We start from the raw sequence: 13,435 nt of genomic DNA on the forward strand, positions 1-13,435 counted from the left end.
GACTACCTCCCCAGAGAGCTTGTTCCAGTGCTCCGCTACCCTCTGGGTGAAGAACCTTTTCCTAATGTTCAACATAAATCTCCCGGGCACATCTTCCTGCCATTCCCTCAGGTTCTGTCACTGGTCACCAGAGAGAAGAAATCAGTGCCCGCCGCTCCTCCTCCCTTTGTGAGGAAGCTGTAGACCATGATGAGGTCTCCTCTCAGTCTCCTCCAGTTTGAAGAAACCAAGTGACTTTAGCCGTTCCTCATACAGCTTCCTTTCCAAACCCTTCACCAGCTTTGTAGCCCTCTTCTGGACACTCTCTAGTAGCTTAATACCTTTTTTTTTTTTACTGCAGTGTCCAGAACTGCACACAGTGCTCCAGGTGAGGTCACATTAGTGCAGAATTGGACAGTCACCTCTGTGGACAAGCTGGCAATGCTGTGCTTGATGGACCTCAGGACACGGTTGTCCCTCTTGTCTGCCAGGGCACACTGTTGGCCCATGTTCACCTTGCTGTTGACCAGAACCACCAGATCCCTCTCCATAGAGCTGCTTTCCAGCATCTTGTTCCCCAGTCTGTATGTACAGACAGGATTGCCGTTTCCCAGGTGTGAAATACAGCACTTGCCCTTATTGAACTTCATGTGGTTGGTGATTGTACAGTTCTCCAATTTGTCCAGATCCCTCTGCAGGGATATTTTAGTAATTCATAGTAGATCAAGAGTTCTTTCGTGCTCTCTATAATTTATAACACACTACTTTGGTTATACTCAATACACAATGATTGAAGATGTTTTTCTACTGAGATAATTACAAACACATCACTGTTTAAATCAAAACCAAATTCAAATACAAGACGCTGAAGATTACGCCTAAAGTCTAACATCTAGTATTCATGCTCTGATCTTAAACTATCTGTGAATTAATATCAGTCAGAAAAATAAGAGAAAAGTTCTCCAAATTCCATGTCCATCCTTCATTTTTAATCACAGTAATAATTTTCCACTCAGCAAGCCTATATTATAAACAGTATAATTTTGAAAATTAAAACAATGGGGATTTCTTTTTCTTCCCCCAGACAGTAATGAATAAATATTTTTAAAAGCACTGTAAAACAGGTGTCAAGCTTTTAAAGAGTGCTTTTAAATGCATTGTCTTATAAGACATTACAAACAAAGTCCACAAAGAAACAGACTGGAATTCTATGAGCCTCTGCTTCAGGAAGTGTTTTAATTTCTAGACCACAGCAAAGGAATACAAAACTTCCCTATGTTCACAAAGTCTGACTCAAGAATAAGCCAGACTAGATACGTAGAAGCCAGTCAGCTGTTTATCTTTGATAGAATCATAGAGGGTTTTGAGTTGGAAGGAACCTTTAAAGGCCATCTAGTCCAACCCTCCTGCAATGAGCAGAGACATCTTCAACTAGATCAGGTTGATCAGAATCCTGTCCAGTCTAGCCTTGAATGTTTGCGGGAGTGGGGCATCTACCATCTCTCTGGGCAACTTGTGACAGTGTTTCATCACCCTCATTGTACAAAATGTCTTCCATCTACTCTAAATCTACCTTATTTTAGTATCACAACAAGTCCTGCTAAAAAAGTCTGTCCTTTTATTTTTTATAGGCCCCTTTTAAGTACTAAAAAGCTGCAATAAGGTCTCCACAAAGTCTTCTCTTCTCCAGGCTGAACAATCCCACTGCTCTCAGACTGTCCTCAAAGAAGAGGTGTCCTGTCACTCTGATCATCTTTGTGGACCTCCTCTAGACCCTCCCCAACAGGTCCATGTCTTTCCTGTGCTGAGAACTCCAGAGCTGGGAGCAGGACTCCAGGTGGGGTCTCACCAGATCAGAGTAAAGGGGCAGAATCACCTCCCTTGACTTGCTGCCTACGCCCTCACTCAAGAGATATGGGAAGAGAAGTTGCCAGTGAAGACTGAGGCAAAGAAGTTGTTGAGTATCTCAGCCTTCTTCTTATGCATTTTTACCAGTTTGACAGCTGTGTTCACAATGCAGGGGTAGTGGGTGTGTATGTGCTCTTTCTTTGATCTTCCTTTTCCAGCCGATGCACCTGTGGAAGCCCTTCTTATTATTCTTTGCATCCCTTGCTGAGTTCACCTCCAACTGTGCTTTGCCTTTCCTGACTCCATCTCTGCACAACTGGGCAGTGTCTATATATTCTTCCCAGCATACCTGTTCCTGCTTCCACCACCTGTGCATTTCCTTCTTGCCCTTTAGTTTGACCAGCAAGTCTTGACTCAGACATTCCAGTCTCTTGCTCTCCTTTCCTGATTTCTTATACCAGATAAGATAAGTGAATAGCAGAAAACATACTCTTAATTGCCTATTTGACATGAAAATCCTCCTCACCATTTAAATTCCCTTTTTATTTCTTTCAGCTCTGGCATCGGCATCCCTCTAATTCTTCATCCTCTTTGTCTTTATGGGACTAGAGAATGGCATAGTGGGAGTCTGTTAACACCTTGACAGACACTTCAAACAAGGCAAGATTTCTGGACTTTCAATGTGAAAAATAAAAAATAGCCTTAATATTTACCTTTACTTTATTAGATTTGCTTTGTCTGAATGCGTAGGCTGTTCCCTGCCCTTCCATTCTTACCATTTATCTACTCAACAAGTGAGAATATTGAAAAAGAAACATGGATTTACTATACAATCACCCATTATACCCACAGAAATCCAGTAAGTACCAGCTCAAAACATACACAGGTTGCATATAGAGCTGTAGTTGAAAGTTAAATTCTGTTCTTCTGGTAATTATAGATAGCTTTAAATATGATATATGTTTTATACTTAATTAATTAGTTTATCTTGATACTTATTTTAGAGAAGTAATCTAAATATAGCACTCTCCTGCTCCCTTCTCCAGTACTTATTGTTGCCATTAACATTTGACAATATAATAAAATTTTGTTGTCTCTTTCAGATAAAAGTTAGGTGCTTTTACTTGAATTTTGATTCAAGGTCTTAAGCAGGAATAAACAGATATCCCTCATTCTGTTGAAGACAACATTTATAAGTTGTAGTGAGGCACTTTAAAAGGTGACCTAGCTCCTTATCATTCACTCCAAAGAGTAATATATGACCTGGCCTGACCACTTTAATCACAAGAAAGAAAAAAAAAAAAAAAAAAAGCATTGTAGGAACCTGTAGTAACTGAGGACATGGGCTTTCTGGCATTCAGAAAGACAGTGGCATGCACACTTGAATCCCTGACAGCCACACAGAGCATGTCACACTGTGAAGCTTTATCTGCAGTGCTTGCTGTGGGATAAATTCTCACACATCTATGTAAACTCAAAATTTAAATAAAATATGTAATTTGAATACCTATTTATATACAAATGGATAAATTTCTAACTAGTTCCATTCCATAGTTGAAAACACCTTGCTCTTTTTTGCCTGGTCAAATTGCTTGTATTTAATGTTTACTTGAGGAATTGGGTCAAAAGGTAGCAAGACAGAGAAATATCCAAGGGTTCCCTCCCTGCCCCAGAAACTTATTTACTTCATTCCTTCTGTAGACCACTTCTGTTCTTACATATTACTTTGAGCCTCTTAGCATATGCTGAGCTTTAAAACTAAACACTAATGTAATGGATTATCTTGTGTGCCATTTCATTGGGATTTATCTTAGTATCATTACACTTTTTTTCAACAGCCAATACAATGTAATGCAGAACTGCCACTATATTAAAGAGTGAGGATGACAGTTCTCTTATCATAGACACCAGATAGTGAAATAAGACCATCAGAAAAAAAAAAGACCAAGTTCCAACAGCACCTGAACTAACACACTGGTGTAGCAATCTCTCAATTCCTACCATGTATGTATTCATATGGATAAGCAAATGGTAACGCAATCATCAGCTGATAGAATTCCCCATATCCAAGGAATGAAAAGACTCAATTAAGTAACAAGTTGTTTCAGAATAGGATCTCTGTGTGTTCCATTCAATCTGTCTATTCTGTTTGATCTTTTGTTGTTGAAGGGAAGCTTAGAAAGAGAAACTTAAGGACAATATTTCCAGATTTCCCAAAACTGTTGTCATGAAAGAATAAATACATGATGTATCCATGAAGACGCACCTACTGTGTATGCAAGCTTACTTGATCCAAACAGGCTGAGCTCACAGCATACTTGCAGAATGACATTGAAGTGGATCTGCAGTGGTCATTTTTTTGAGATTTTACCTGAAAGCAACTATGTCTTATGGAAAAGAGGAATGAGGGTGTATGGAGGAATCTGGTTAAAACAGTGTATAACAAAGGCTAAACTACACATTGAATTATGAACAACGCAGATTCAAAGGGCTGTTACAGGAATACAGCCTGAAGCCACGGATGTGTTAATTAGGGTACTTAGTTAAACACTTAGTTAAATAAATATTAAATAGGCAGATGGAAACAAGCACAGGAGATTTATTCCCCTCCCCACATAATATTATTAAGTGCCCCATCACAGAAACAAAATGTGAACCAGCTGCTGCTGTTGCAGAATAGTTTAATTTTAACTGGTGTCACTCTTCTTATTAAGCAAAGATGGTCCATCTAAACCAGTGAGATGAAAAATCATGGTCATGTAACCAAGAGTTATATTTGTAATTAACTGAAACAGTAATACAACAATTATTTATAGAACTCCTCCATTGCTGCTTTTTAAATAAATACATTAAGTTTATATTTAATATGGCTGGATGAGAATACTAACTCTAAATTATTCTGGAATCAGGCCATATGTATATAAAATATTGCTCATCTCCCCAGTAAATTATTTCAGAGTATCCAGAGAAAATATAGCATAGGTGAGTAAAAGTCAGACTACTTTGAAAATTGATGTCAAGCAGGTCCTAACAGGGAAAAGAATCTTTCAGAAGTTACGACTTGGAGCGATTTGTCTTTCACCCTTTTTGTAACACATCTTCTACCTGAGATTGAAGGACTGAGTCTGAGTGAAACAGAATTTAGACCTGAAAGAATAGCTGAGATAATCTTTCTATTCATTATAACCATCATCCCAAATTATAGGTGTTAATACAGTTCTCCCCAACATTGTTCTTTCAAATGCTCTTTTTTGGCCAAATATTTCCCACAAAGAATTCTTCACTGAGCCAACCAGATGCAATCATTCCAACAAAGGGTGAAGTTACATCTTTCCTCTCGCTTTCACAACTGATCTGCCCCTGAAGCATGCATTCCTGAGTGCACCAAGCCCAGGGAAGCACGACTATACAACAAGTACAAACATAAGAAAGCTAATAATTAAACAGCATGCCCTCTAACAACAGTAATATAGGAAAGAGCAGCACAAGCATAGCACTTTCTCTGCCCGAATGATTTATAATTGAAAACAAAAGAAAAAAGAAACCTCATTTAGTAATTGTTATTTGGTAGTTTACAGAAATGTTGTGCTAAATTGGCAAATTTAATCTGCACTTTCCTTTGAAAAGACAGCTTCTCTAGTGGCAAGGCAATAATACACAGTTTAATGAGGAATAACTGATCACTTGAAGCTCTGGAGGGGCAGTGCTCTTCTCTTTGTTCCTAAATCTGTTGTTGCCATTAAAAGAATATTCAAACTGAAAAGCTTTCAGCATCTCTTTAGCTGCTGGTTTCACCTTGGAGTTGGAGGGTATACTGGAACCTGCTGGTGAATATTAACATATTGGTCTGTTATATATATATTTTAAAAGTAATCTAAATGAGAACTTAAATTGTGAGCAACTTCTCACAAAGCTACAAACAAATTCAAATCCTCTTCAGATAAACAGCAAGAGGAACTAACATATGGAAAACATCGCAGTTTTTCATTGGGTTTGGATAGAAAACATTTACGTAAAAGACGCATACACACAGCTGATGCCTCTGATGGAGTTGTCTGCTGTAACACTTCTACTTAGTATATCATTTAGCAACTAAACATCTACATGCAGAATTAGAGTGTGGTGATCTCAGGAAAGAAGACAAAAACTGAAGTTGTACAGAAAACTGGTAAAGCACATAGTTTACAATTCTGAAAATTTATAAGATATTTTTTAAACGTGTTGTTAGAATTAGGACATCAAAAGCTGATGAGGCTGACCAACCAGGAAACAGATTAGGAAGCCAAACATTACAGATTTTGAGAACTGAATCAGATAGACACGAAGTACAACTAGCCCATCACTAATGGGCTTTTTTATTTGTTTGTTTTCTCAAGCAACCTTTAATACAGAGTAGACCAAGTAGTCTCTAGAATTCTCTTTCTATAATTACTGATATACAAATTAAAACTCACAGGCACACTTCTTTTCAAATGCTTGGTAACATGGGGTGGGTAACGTAGGATGTTATTTCCCCCCCCCCCCCCCCCTCCTTTTTTAAGAATCTGTCTCTCAATATACACATTTTTATCCCCTTTTACTATTTATGTATTCTAAAAGACATGATAGTTACTTCAGCTTTATTTATTTTTCCAGTGGTTTAGCTATGAGCTCCAGTTAATTTTAATAACAGAACTGAAGACTGAATGAACAATTTAATCTCAGGGGTTAAGTTTCTTCCCACCTCCTTCACCTTGCTGATGAAATGGTTTTGCAAGCTCTAAAAAAACCATTTTACTTTCACATTTGTGCAATTCCTTTCAGTTAAGTTGTATACAAAATGTAATGCCTTCTTTCTTTTTTCATCACTCACATATAATGGATTAATATTCTAAAGAGTATGGTAGATGGTATGATCACAGAATCACAGAATGTGATCATACATATTACCCCATAAGCAGAAGAAAAAAAGTCTGTGCCCATTAATTAATTCCACCAGGTGTTTTACATAATTAGATAATACTTTAACAAAATAGAAGCCAAGATCTTGTTCTGAACTAAGCCATTCACATGATAAAAAGAGCGCATTCCTCTTCTCATAGGAAAGTTGCCAACAGATTTAAAGGATTATTAAAATATTTAAAAACCTTAGGAAAGCTAAATTTAACAGTTGATGGTTCATTCTGAGACAAGAAATGCCCTGGATGCTGCATTTCTTGTCAAAATAAAGGCCCAGTGAAACTAAACAGAAGTAAAATTATCCCAGTTTCTACAGGAGAGCCTCTTCACTCAATAGAACTGTTAACTAGCTTGTTTCTCTTTCATAAGTTACATACACCCATACGTCCTCTTCAACAATTTTGAAGGGGATTTGAATAACATGGTGTGGTCAAGCCAACAGCTTAACCCTAACTTTGTAGACCTACAACTACTGAAAATCATAATATTAAATATTTTCATATTTGAAGTACAATAAACGCTAACTAAACCATACAAATCTGTAATAGATATTAATGCAAAAACAAACATTTACATCTAGATAATGCACTCAAAACTTTAAATAAATATCACATAATCTTCAAATGTAGCATGAGATGCCTAAAAATTGGAAAGAAACGGGTATTCCCCTTACTGATCTTATTTCTGACTACAAGTGGCTTCTATTTGTCTCAAAATATCTTAACTTGTTCAAAAACATATTAGGTATTCCAGATGTAGACAAGAAGAAGACTGAGCTGATACATTTTCATGATACATTCTGATTATAGTCCTTCAAGGAAAGATGCTATCATTTTGTGATCAATGACAAGAGAAGATCTTCCACCCCTGCAGTAGACAAAAGGCTCTCCTAATGCTTCATAAAACATCCTCTAAATTTCTTATTTTCACATTTCATCCTTTTCCTTTAAGATTTGAAACACAAAAAACAATTGAACACGGTACATGACTTACATAGTTTCCTTGACCTGTTCTTAATAGATACTACCAAATTCCTGCAGTTGTCTTGTTAAACAAAATCACAGAGTCTTCCTATACCTTCCTATTCCTTGGACACCACACTAAAAAAAAAGATATGAAGCTACTGGAGAGTGTCCAGAAGAGGGCTACAAAGTTGGTGAAGGATTTGGAGAGGAGGCCATATGAGGAGCAGCTAAAGTCACTTGTTTTGTTCAGCCTGGAGGAGACTAAAGGGAAACCTCATCACTGGCTGCAGCTTCCTCACAAAGGGAGGAGGAAGGTTAGGCACCAATCTCTTCTCTCTGGAGACCAATGACAGAACCTGAGGGAATGGCAGGAAGATGTGCCCAGGAGATTTATGTTGAACATTAGGAAAAGGTTCTTCACCCAGAGGGTAGCGGAGCACTGGAACAAGCTCTCTGGGGAGGTAGTCATGACCCCAAGTCTGTTGGTATTCAAGAAGAGACTGAACAATGCCCTCAGACACATGGTGTGAACTGTGGAGTTGTCATATGCAGGGACAGGAGTTATACTCCATGATCCTTGTGAGTCCCTTCCAACTCAGGACATACTATGGTTCTATACAGGCCTCCTTTCCCAAACAGACTCCTTCACAATTCAGGATGTACTCAAGTAAATTCCAGTCTGTCCAAACACCACAAATTTCAAAAGCCAAAAGCTGACATGAAAATCAGGATTCATAAGCGCTCTTTGTTTATTTCTCACCTCATGGGCCAGCCATATAACTATGGCATTTACTGTGTAGTCTTTGATTGCAGGGTAACAGAAACTACATACCATGTAAAGAAAAGGCATCAAAAAGTACCAGTGTGTTGTTTCCTCTAACTCTATCATTTTGATAGACTTCAGAATTATAAAATAAGTGCCTGGAAAAAGTCATTATTCACTCCAAATACATTTAACTAACTTCATTAGTCAAATAATGTCTGTTTAACAGCAACAAACAAGAAAAATAAATTCTAACAAACAAACTTAAAACTTATAAAAACTTGGAAAGACAAAAACTAACTTGTACGGTATTTTATCCGTTAGGTTTGGGGTGCTGTGAGTTTGTTTGTGTGTTTTGTCAGTATGAGTTTTTTTGTTGGTTTCTTTTTCATTTGATTTTTTGTTTTATTTTACACTATGATTTAATACCTTTATCCTCTAAGAGTATTTCCATTCACTTTTTTTTTTCTGTTCTTGGTTCAGTTTAACACATATACACATTGCTCCACAGGAAATAAGATCTAACACTACACTAAAACAATAAATCTTAAGAATTTTGTTTTCATACAGACCATCTTTTACAGACACAAGAGTCTGGAACGCCAGACACAAAGAAGGAAGGAATAGTAAGGCCTTGTGATTTTTGGAATGGCAAAAGGACATTTCCAAAATGTGGAATACTAGAGGCCTGTGACTTCTGGTAAGAGGAAGATGGTATCTCTCTGCCTAGAGATCTACAAGTGCAGAACAAGCTCATCACCCTGGTAGTAGATTAGATGGTTGTGGGTAGGACTGGGGGTATAGAATGTCATTCTGGTGAAACATCAATACCAGATGATGAACCTGAATTGTGTAGCAGCGTCAAGAAGCAATGGCAGGTGCCCACTGCAGGATACCCTCTCCCATGAATCACAGCTGGTGAACCTAATCTTCTGCAGAGGGGAGTCTTGGATTCAAGATGCTGAAGAGAGACTGATGAGACTTGTGTTCAGACTATTAACCCCTGTGACTCTTCCATGTAGGCATCAATAATACAGAAGCTGAACATGCATCAGCAGTGTGCCCTGGCCACAAACCAGCAGCATATCCAGGAGGTTAAGGCAATGTGTATTCCCTCTCGACTTGCAAGCATACAGCTTGAATACCAGCTCCAGTTTTGTGTGCTTTCGTACAAGAAATACATCAACATGCCAAAGCAGGTTTAGCAGACAGTCAACAATATGGTCAGTGGCTGGAGCACTGGATCTGTGAGAAAAGGCTGAGAGGCAGAAGCCTTTATCAGCTTGGAGAAGTGATGGCTTCAAGGAATCAAAAAGCAGCCTGACAGAACCTATAACGAGGTCATCAAGACCACAGACAACAGTTTCTTCATGGTGGTACACTTCAAACACACAAGAGGTAACAGAGGTAAGCTGAAATTCCAGAGGTAGAGACAAAAGACAAGGCAAGGCAAAAGGCAAGGCAAAAAGCAAGGCAAGGGAAGGCAAAAGGCAAGACAAAAGGCAAGGCAGGGCAAGGCAATTTCAGCCTAAGGACAGTCAACCAGTGGACCAAGTTATCCAGGCAGGCTGTGCAGTCACCATTCTTCAAGACCCAATTTGAATGAAACCCTGGGCAACTTCATCTGATCTCACAGTTAATCTTTCTTTGAGCAGCAGGCTGTACCAGAGACTTCCTGAGATATCCTCTAACCAGGATTGTCCTATATTCCAACATAAATAACAAGCTAATAATCAGCCTCAACCCCTCCCTTTTTTTTTTGTTTTTTTTAAGCTGTTTTCTTTCAAGTGTTTACAACTATCAAAAGTCTATACATCACTTGCATTTCTTCTTTTTACTATCAGAATATGCCGAATGACTATCTGCACAACAGAAGCAAAGACTGCACAAAGCTTACCCACCATTTAAATATCATATCATGTTGCTCTGTGGGCTTAGAAATCTTCAACAATGCACAAATAACAAACAAACTTTCCACAGAAAGATTAATTTCATGGTATTAAAGAAAATGTCATTTAAAGAACTTAAAAGAACCCGATGACCTACTTCAACACATATGCAGTTGCTATGTGCATACTGATAGTAAAATATATGCATGCATATCTAGCTTTATATGCTTGTACACACAAAACAGGTATAAGGTATTTGGATTTACCTGCTTTTTATATAGTTAAATGGATGAACATGCATTTAACTCCTATCTAAATAGAAACTGGGGGAGGAGGGTTGCTCCTCAAGTAGTTTAAATAAAACCTTTGTCATGTTTTCAATTCATAGCCATTTACCTATCAGACCAATAAAGTAACATGACTGTGCTGTGTGGGGAACCTCACGTTGACAAACGAGCACAAATACAGAAGACAACTGTAAGTCTTAATAAGAAGACAAACTAAGAACAAGTGATTTCTGTTGTTTGCTTGACTTCCTCACAAAATCGCATTGTCGTTATATTGTATTATTTTTGGCAGTTAAAGGACTCACGGAGATTGAGAAAAGTAAATTCAAAAATGACAGATCACCTGGAGATGAAAGGTGGAATTGCGAAAAGGAATGTGTCAAAAGGAATAAGTTAAAACACTAATTGAATTACAGGGTGGTACTGAATACATTAAAACAACAAAAGCTCAAGCCCCCTGAAAACCCCACAGACAATTAAAAAAAACCAGCCAACTAAACAAACAAACAAAAAAAACAACTTTTAAAAAAAAAAAAACAAACAACAAAAAAAAAGAGAAAAAAACCCAAACAAATTCTCTTTGGGAGAAAGTACAGTACGATAGGCAGTTGTGAGAAAACAAACAAATCTAACCCAAAGCTCTTATGAGCTAACTCAGTACAGAAATCATTCAGTGGGCCCAAAAGAGAACATTTTCATGCAGCAAAATAACAAGTTGTGCAATCTGTGCATGTTAAAGGAAGAAATAGAAACCCACTTAGCTGGAAAATCATTAGAGAGCTCAATTAATAGAAGAATTCAAAGCTAGCAAGGTTGGTAAAGACAAATAATAAATCTTAATTAGCTCACAGGGAAGAAGTGTTATTTGACATCATCTAATTCCCAACCTCACCTAAATGCTTATTGCATTTAAGCTGTGTGTAATCCAGTTATGCAATCATACTTGTTGATTCAGACAGCTGTATAACACAGATGAGACACCAGTTTAGCCTGACTAGCCACCCAACTAACACCATGGAAGAAACAGTTGCAAAATCTGTAATCTTAAAAACTCTGTGATTGGAAAAGAGAAAAGAAAAAAGAGAAAAGAAAAAAAAAAAGTGCATTAAAGACATTGGCATAACAAAATGCCAAAACAATAGATAGCCACAGGGCACCTACATGAAAATGAACCAATCCCAGAGAAGCCAAAAATCGTCTGCTCAGAGTACTTAAACTAAAAATAGTTTCAAACTTAGCTTCAAAACAGCCAGAAATGACCTGGAATGCAGTGCCTCATAATCAGCAGGCATTCTGCCAGTCAGGGTTACATATTGGTCTTTCTTGCTCATTACCTGGCAACCTGGAAACATAGTAGTTCAAACAAATTTGTACAGATAGTGCAATAGATGACTGTAAAAACATGAACACATTCTAGATAATTTACAAGATTCCATATAATAGATGCAGCAAAACTACTTGAGAACAAAATTTTCAATAAATTAAACACAGAATGACAGAATCACTGAATGTTAGGGATTGGAAGGGACCTCAAAAAATCATTTAGTCCAATCCCCCTGCCGGAGCAGGAACACCTAGATGAGGTTACACAGGAAGGTGTGCAGGTGGGTTTTGAATGTCTCTAGAGTAGGAGACTCCACAACATCCCTGGGCAGCCTGTTCCAGTGCTCTGTCATCCTTACTGAGAAGAAGTTTCTTCTCAAATTTAAGTGGAATCTCTTGTGTTCCAGTTTGAACCCATTACCCCTTTTCCTATCACCGGTTGTCACCGAGAAGAGCCTGGCTCCATCCTCATGACACTCACCATTTATATATCTGTAAACATTAATGAGGTCACCCCTCAGTTTCCTCTTCTCCAAGCTAAAAAGACCCAGCTCCCTCAGGCTTTCCTCATAAGGGAGTACAATACAAGTCAAATGATTTTCCACAATGCTAATATACAATCCTTTAGGCTTTATACCTTTCACCCTTCCATCTTGCACTAGGTTTGAGAAATCACTGAAGTAACCTGGTGTGAGCTTCATTTTTTTTTCTTTTTTTTTTTTTTTTTCTTTCACAACATCATGATTTCAGTGAAATTTTCACTGAGGCTAATTTAAGTCCAAGATACATAAAGCAGAAGAAATACTTAGCAAACATCCATTCACTTAGCAAACATCCACTTATGAGGTACCCAGTGTATTCATACAGATGACAGAGCTAGTGGCTTATGTCTGTAATTAAAATTAGAACAGGACAGGTTCTGATGCCAATTAATAATTTTAAACCAAAAAAAGTCTCAGTAATCCCTCGTTTCACCCTTATCCCTTGAAAAACATGAACAGTTGAATCATCCCAATAGTTTGCAAAGTATCTGGATATTCATGAAGTTCTGTAAAATGGAAGAGACATTTTCCATCTTGTAACATTTCTATTCATCAAGATCACCTCAATCAAGTACGCTGGAGAGATGCAAATGGACGTAAAGTAAAACCAGAGCTTTATAAAAAATTATCTTTGCTCGCATGTCCGCTGATATTCACTACATCTTTCCTAGTGAATAATTTATCAATTACAACAAAATTTGAAAAAAAAAAAGTGTGGCAGAGGCATATCCCCCTCTGTCCCCCTCCCTTCCTTCGATATGGAAGGTGCAGACACATCTCCCCCACTAGCTCCTGCAATGGGGTTTACAGCTTCTTTTGTTTTAACTCCAGAACCCATTCATTGATCAGGCTTGTTAAGAGAGAAGAGGGATGGGAGCGTAGAGGTGCCAAGGAGCCACTG

Source organism: Nesoenas mayeri (assembly GCF_963082525.1).
Source record: "Nesoenas mayeri genome assembly, chromosome: 2".
In the NCBI taxonomy this organism is placed as follows: domain Eukaryota; kingdom Metazoa; phylum Chordata; class Aves; order Columbiformes; family Columbidae; genus Nesoenas; species Nesoenas mayeri.